Source organism: Heptranchias perlo, unplaced genomic scaffold (assembly GCF_035084215.1).
Source record: "Heptranchias perlo isolate sHepPer1 unplaced genomic scaffold, sHepPer1.hap1 HAP1_SCAFFOLD_406, whole genome shotgun sequence".
Lineage (NCBI taxonomy): Eukaryota > Metazoa > Chordata > Chondrichthyes > Hexanchiformes > Hexanchidae > Heptranchias > Heptranchias perlo.
The window spans coordinates 82501-89764 of NW_027139418.1; positions in this window are offsets into that span (position 1 = coordinate 82501).

Below are 7264 nucleotides of genomic sequence, written 5' to 3' on the forward strand. Positions count from 1 at the left end.
GTGAAAACCTGGAAGTACGTTGGTTAATGATTTCCAGTTCACCCCGCTTGGTCAGGCCCACTCGGAGGCGGATAACTCCGGAACGCCGAGGCCGATTTCCTCCGGGTATGGCTCGTTGCGTGCGGCAGGAGGCGGCGCAGCGTACGGTACCGAGCACTCGGAGATGCGGTGCTGCCCGCCGGAGTGACAGCGAAAGGCTGCGCACCGCTTTCCGCCTGGTAACTCGGCGTCCGTGAGACCGACCGACTCCGCTTTAGCACCGGAGCTAGAGTGGGGCAAGGGGCACCGAAGGGTACCGGAACGATCACGTTCGCATACCGGGAAGTCGAGTGCCGGGCCGCTGAAAGCGAGCAGGGTGCCACCGCTCGGGGCCCCGGTTTGTCCGTCCCACCCGGAGGCCCATATCTCCGGAAGGCACAGGCCGATTTCCTCCGGGTATGGCTCGTTGCGTGCGGCCGGACCAGGCGCAGCGGACGGTACCGAGCACTCGGAGGTCCGGCGCTGCCCGCCGGAGGTACAGCGAAAGGCTGCAAACCACTTTCCGCCGCCTCCCTCCGCGGGCGTGAGACCGACGGTCGTCGGGTTTGGTTCCGCGGCTAGAGCAGGACGAGGGGCAGCGAACGGTACTGGAAGGAACCCGGTCGCACACCGGGAAGTCGACTAGCGGGCCGCCGAAAGCGAGCACGGGGCCCCGGTTTGTCCGTCCCACCCGGAGGCCCATATCTCTGGAAGGCACAGGCCGATTTCCACCGGGTATGGCTCGTTGTGTGCGGCCGGACCAGGCGCAGCGGACGGTACCGAGCACTCGGAGGTCGGGCGCTGCCCGCCGGAGGTACAGCGAAAGGCTGCAAACCACTTTCCGCCACCTCCCTCCGCGGGCGTGAGACCGACGGTCGTCGGGTTTGTTTCCGCGGCTAGAGCAGGACGAGGGGCAGCGAACGGTACCGGAACGAACCCGGTCGCACACCGGGAAGTCGACCAGCGGGCCGCCGAAATCGTGCTCGGGTCCCCGGTTTGTCTGTCCCACCCGGAGGCTGATATCTGAGGAAGTCCGAGGCCGATTTCCTCCGGCTAACTCGGCGGGCAATGTGTCCCCCCCACCATCTTCGGCTGATTACCGTGGCTGGACCGGATCAAGGAGCAACGGAACCGTGCCAGAACGACGTCGGTCGGACGGGGTGAACTGATAGTGCCGAGGCCGGAAACCGAGCCGGAAATGTGCACCGATTTATTGGTCCCACTCGCAGGCCCATATCTCCGGAAGGCCGAGGCCGATTTCCTCCGGGTATGGTTCGCTGCGTGCAGCCGGAAGGGGAGCAGCGGACGGCACTGAGCAGCCGGAGGTGCGGCGCTGCCCGCCGGAGCTGCAAGCGAAAGGCTGCGCACCGCTTTCCGCTGGTTAACTCGGCAGGCCGTCAGGCCGACCGACTCCGCTTCAGCACGGGAGCTAGAGTCGGGCAAGGGGCACCGAAGGGTACCGGAAGGATCACGTTCGGACACCGGGAAGTCGAGTGCCGGGCCGCCGAAAGCGAGCTCGGGGCCCCGGTTTGTCCGTCCCACCCGGAGGCCCATATCTCGAGAAGGCACAGGCCGATTTCCTCCGGGTTTGGCTCGCTGCGTGCGGCCGGACGAGGTGCAGCGAACGGTACCGAGCACTCGGAGGTGCGGCGCTGCCCGCCGGAGGTACAGCGAAAGGCTGCAAACCGCTTTCCGCCTCCTCTCCCCTCGGGCGTGAGACCGACGGTCGTCTGGTTTGCTTCCGCGGCAAGAGCAGGACGAGGGGCACCGAGCGGTACCAGAACGAACCCGGTCGCACACCGGGATGTCGAGTGCCCGGCCCAAACCCGCTACCCCCCCCCCACCCGAAAGCGAGCCCCGGTTTGTGGATTAAAAGTGAAGCGGCAAAGATTTGTAAAACAGCGTGAAATGATGAACCAGAAGCCCAAAGTAATGGTGGGAATAAAAGTTCCGAAATGTGAAATGGTGAACCAGAAGTTGTGTGAACTGTTTAACCCAAAGTGGCAAAAATGGATTAAAAGGGGTGAAATGATCGACCGCAAAGCAGGGCAAGCATTAAACAAAAGCAGCAGCATTTTTTAAAAAGGGACAAATGGTTTACCAGAATCCCAAAAGAATGCTCAGAGACTTAAGTCCCAAAGGGGCAAATGGTTAACCAGAAGCTGGGTGAACTGCTTAACCCAAAGTGGGAAAAAGGATAAAAAAGGGGTGAACTGATCAACCAGAAGTCGACAACAATGTGCGGCGATTAAGTCTGAAAGAGGGAAAGGTTGACCGGAAAGCAGGGAAATGATTAAACAAAAGCAGAAAAATTCAGTAAAAAGGGGCAAGTGGTGAACCAGAAGTTGGGTGAACTGCTTAACCAAAAGTGGGAAAGAGGATTAAAAGGGGAGAAATGTTGAACCAGATGTCGAAAACAATGCGCGGCGATGAAGTCTGAAAGAGGAAAAGGTTGACCGCAAAGCAGGGAAAGGATTAAACAGAAGCAGCAATATCTTTTAAAAAGGGACAAATGGTGAACCAGAATCCCAAAAGAATGCTCAGAGACTTAAGTCCCAAAGGGGCAAATGGTTAACCAGAAGCTGGGTGAACTGTTTAACCAAAAGTGGGAAAAAGGATTAAAATGTTGTGAAATGATTAACCAGAAGGCGAAAGCAAAGTGCGGCGGCGAAGTCCTAAAGGGGAAAAGGTTGACCAGAAAGCAGGGAAATGATTAAACAAAAGCAGAAAAATTCAGTAAAAAGGGGCAAATGGTTAACCAGAAGTTGGGTGAACTGCTTAACCAAAAGTGGGAAAGAGGATTAAAAGGGGAGAAATGTTGAACCAGATGTCGAAAACAATGCGCGGCGATGAAGTCTGAAAGAGGAAAAGGTTGACCGCAAAGCAGGGAAAGGATTAAACAGAAGCAGCAATATCTTTTAAAAAGGGACAAATGGTGAACCAGAATCACAAAAGAATGCTCAGAGACTTAAGTCCCAAAGGGGCAAATGGTTAACCAGAAGCTGGGTGAACTGTTTAACCAAAAGTGGGAAAAAGGATTAAAAGGGGAGAAATGTTTAACCAGAAGGTGAAAGCAAAGTGCGGCGGCGAAGTCCAAAAGGGGAAAAGTTTGACAAGAAAGCAGGGAAATGATTAAACCAAAGCGGAAAAATTCAGTAAAAAAGGGGCAAATGGTTAAACAGAAGCAGGGTGAACTGCTTAACCCAAAGTGGGAAAAAGGATTAAAAGGGGAGAAATGTTTAACCAGATGTCGTAAACAAGGTGCGGCGATGAAGTCGGAAAGAGGGAAAGGTGGACCGCAAAGCAGGGAAAGCATTAAACAAAAGCAGCAACATTTTTAAAAAAGGGACAAATGGTGAACCAGAATCCCAAAATAATGCTCAGAGACTTAAGTCCCAAAGGGGCAAATGGTTAACCAGTAGCTGGGTGAACTGTCTAACCCAAAGTGGGAAAAAGGATTAAAAGGGGTGAAATGATTAACCAGAAGGCGAAAGCAAAGTGCGGCGGCGAAGTCGTAAGGGGAAAAGGTTGACCAGAAAGCAGGGAAAGCATTAAACAAAAGCGGCAACATTTTTTAAAAAGTGGCAAATGGTTAACCAGAATCCCAAAAGAATGCTCAGAGACTTAAGTCCCAAAGGGGAAATGGTTAACCAGAAGCTGGGTGAACTGGTGAACCAAAAGTGGGAAAAAGGATTAAAAGGGGAGAAATGTTTAACCAGAAGGCAAAAGCAAAGTGCGGCGGCGAAGTCCAAAAGGGGAAAAGGTTGACAAGAAAGCAGGGAAATGATTAAACCAAAGCGGAAAAATTCAGTATAATGGGGCAAATGGTTAACCAGAAGCTGGGTGAAATGGTTAACCGAAAGTGGCAAAAAAAGATTTAAAGGGGAAAAATGATTAACCAGAAGTCGACAACAATGCGCGGCGATGAAGTCTGAAAGGGGAAAAGGTTGACCACATAGCAGGGAAACGATTAAACAAAAGCGGCAACATTTTTTAAAAAGTGGCAAATGATTAACCAGAATCCCAAAAGAATGCTCAGAGACTAAGTCCCAAAGGGGAAATGGTTAACCAGAAGCTGGGGGAAATGGTTAACCAAAAGTTGCAAAAATGATTAAAAGGGGTGAAATGATTAACCAGGAGGCTAAAGCAATGTGCCGCGGTGAAGTCTGAAAGAGGGAAAGGTTGACCAGAAAGCATTAAACAAAAGCGGCAACATTTTTTAAAAATTGGCAAATGATTAACCAGAATCCCAAAAGAATGCTCAGAGACTAAGTCCCATAGGGGAAATGGTTAACCAGAAGCTGGGGGAAATGGTTAACCAAAAGTTGCAAAAATGATTAAAAGGGGTGAAATGATTAACCAGAAGTCGAAAATAATGTGCGGCGATGAAGTCCTAAAGGGGAAAAGTTTGACCACAAAGCAGGGAAAGCATTAAACAAAAGCGGCAACATTTTTAAAAAAGTGGCAAATGATTAACCAGAATCCCAAAAGAATGCTCAGAGACTAAGTCCCAAAGGGGAAATGGTTAACCAGAAGCTGGGGGAAATGGTTAACCAAAAGTTGCAAAAATGATTAAAAGGGGTGAAATGATTAACCAGGAGGCTGAAGCAATGTGCCGCGGTGAAGTCTGAAAGAGGGAAAGGTTGACCAGAAAGCATTAAACAAAAGTGGCAACATTTTAAAAAAATTGGCAAATGGTTAACCAGAATCCCAAAAGAATGCTCAGAGACTAAGTCCCAAAGGGGAAATGGTTAACCAGAAGCTGGGGGAAATGGTTAACCAAAAGTTGCAAAAATGATTAAAAGGGGTGAAATGATTAACCAGGAGGCTAAAGCAATGTGCCGCGGTGAAGTCTGAAAGAGGGAAAGGTTGACCAGAAAGCATTAAACAAAAGCGGCAACATTTTTTAAAAATTGGCAAATGATTAACCAGAATCCCAAAAGAATGCTCAGAGACCGAGTCCCAAAGGGGAAATGGTTAACCAGAAGCTGGGGGAAATGGTTAACCAAAAGTTGCAAAAATGATTAAAAGGGGTGAAATGATTAATCAGGAGGCTAAAGCAATGTGCCGCGGTGAAGTCTGAAATTGGGAAAGGTTGACCAGAAAGCATTAAACAAAAGCGGCAACATTTTTTAAAAATTGGCAAATGATTAACCAGAATCCCAAAAGAATGCTCAGAGACTAAGTCCCAAAGGGGAAATGGTTAACCAGAAGCTGGGGGAAATGGTTAACCAAAAGTTGCAAAAATGATTAAAAGGGGTGAAATGATTAACCAGGAGGCTAAAGCAATGTGCCGCGGTGAAGTCTGAAAGAGGGAAAGGTTGACCAGAAAGCATTAAACAAAAGCGGCAACATTTTTTAAAAATTGGCAAATGATTAACCAGAATCCCAAAAGAATGCTCAGAGACTAAGTCCCAAAGGGGAAATGGTTAACCAGAAGCTGGGGGAAATGGTTAACCAAAAGTTGCAAAAATGATTAAAAGGGGTGAAATGATTAACCAGGAGGCTGAAGCAATGTGCCGCGGTGAAGTCTGAAAGAGGCAAAGGTTGACCGGAAAGCATTAAACAAAAGTGGCAACATTTTTTAAAAATTGGCAAATGGTTAACCAGAATCCCAAAAGAATGCTCAGAGACTAAGTCCCAAAGGGGAAATGGTTAACCAGAAGCTGGGGGAAATGGTTAACCAAAAGTTGCAAAAATGATTAAAAGGGGTGAAATGATCAACCAGAAGTCGAAAATTATGTGCGGCGATGAAGTCCTAAGGGGGAAAAGTTACCCAGAAGGCAGGGAAATGATCAAACGAAAGCAGCCAAAAAATTATTAAAAGAGGGGAACTGATGAACCAAAAGGTGAGAAACGGCCCGCAGAGACTAAGTCCAAAACGGGAACTGGTGAACCGGAAATGATTAACCAAAAACTAAGTCCGAAGAGGGAACTGGTAAACCAGAACTGAGTAACCCGATTTTTAAAATTAATTATAAATGGGGAAACGATTGAGCAAAAGGCGGAAATTAAGTCACAGGGACCAGGTCCGAAAGGGCAAGAGGTTACCCCGTAGGGGGCATTCGTCAACTCAATCTGAAAATTTTGAAGGCAAATCTGACCAAAATGCGGAAATCGGACCACACCGCGAGGGGCGCCATTCGACGGGGCAGGGGTAGACGCGTCGAACGGTACCTGAAGGTCCCGGCTGCGACACGTGAGTCCGGAGATATGGCCAGTCAAAGTCTGATGGGAGGTACCGAAGCCGAAAAATCGAAACGCGTTTGCGGCGATTCGGTGTCAGAGAGTCGGTCACGAATTCAAATTCGTCCCGCTGATTCGCCAATTGCCAGCCGGTTCCGGGGGGATTGGCGGGGTACCTGCAGGATAGTAAGAGGTGGCATGTCGAGACTTAGCCTGTTTACCAGACTTGTGTCTAGCGCCTCCAGGTCTGCAGAGACCGACCCGGGCTGCCGCCCAACCGACTTTTAAGCCTTTTGGGAGTGGGAATTTTTCCCATTTTTCCCCATTTTTCGGGTTTTTTGGTCGGGCTTGAAAACGGCGGCCCCGAGGCCTCCCGGGGCTGGCGGGCTTCGGCTCCCTTGCGAGAGGGTCCGAATTCCACCCGTTTAAGCCCAGAAAGGAGTTCGGAAGTCAGTCGGTCGAGGGAACCCCTTCGGAAGTCCGACGGGGATGGATTCGGCCGGCGTTTCGGATCTCCGGTCAGAGGATTCCCCCCCTGGGCGGGGGGGTGCGAGTAGCTGCCGGCAAACGGTCCCTTGCACTTGTGGCACAAAAAGTCCGAGCACAGGTTAATGAGTTGGCCGCGGAAGCCCCTATGCCGAAATGAGAAAGCCCCCGTTGCGGGGATTTAGTGACGCATCTGCGGCCGGAGGTGGGAGGCCGTCCTGCCGAATTGACACTTGTCATTCGGGCACCTAGGGATTGGTCGGGTACCCGGAGATTTTCGAGAACACGATTTTCAGAGCTTTCTCTGACAGCCCAGGTGCACTTTAAGAGTGCCTGAAAAAGTGACACTTGGCAAAAGGCTCTCAATTTCAAAGCGGAGACCTTTACAAGAGCACTCGGAAGTCACCTGTCAGCATTTAAAGCTACATCAGGCGGCAATTTTCGAACTCTTTGTCAGTCTGAAATCGTGTTGAGCCTCGACAGCGTCGGGCTCAGGCAGGAGGAGCTTGCCAGCAGAGAGAGGCTCACCATGGATTGCTGGTGGATGCTTTTCGAAAACATATACACATTATAT